Source organism: Plasmopara halstedii (genome assembly GCF_900000015.1).
Source record: "Plasmopara halstedii genome assembly, contig: Scaffold_3060, whole genome shotgun sequence".
NCBI lineage: Eukaryota > Oomycota > Peronosporomycetes > Peronosporales > Peronosporaceae > Plasmopara > Plasmopara halstedii.
In genome coordinates, this window is record NW_020189964.1 from 2252087 (window position 1) to 2252376 (window position 290).

Consider the following 290-nt stretch of genomic DNA (forward strand, 5'->3'; position numbering starts at 1 on the left):
CCCAACTTGGATATGGCTACGGCTGTTGAAGCCTTCAAAATGGGACTGCTTAAGGATTCATTATTCTATGATGATCTTGTTATGACACCATGCAGGAATTTAGATGAAGTAAGAACTCGAGCACTCAGGTTTATCCGGCTAGAGGATGACAAGAGGATCCAGGAGAGACAAGTAGGATCCTCAAAACAGGAGAAGCAAGGATCCTCCTTCAAGAACAACAAATTCAAATCCTACCATAGAAATGAGAACCAGAATGTGCATGCTGTTGACCAAGAAGAGGATGATGAAGA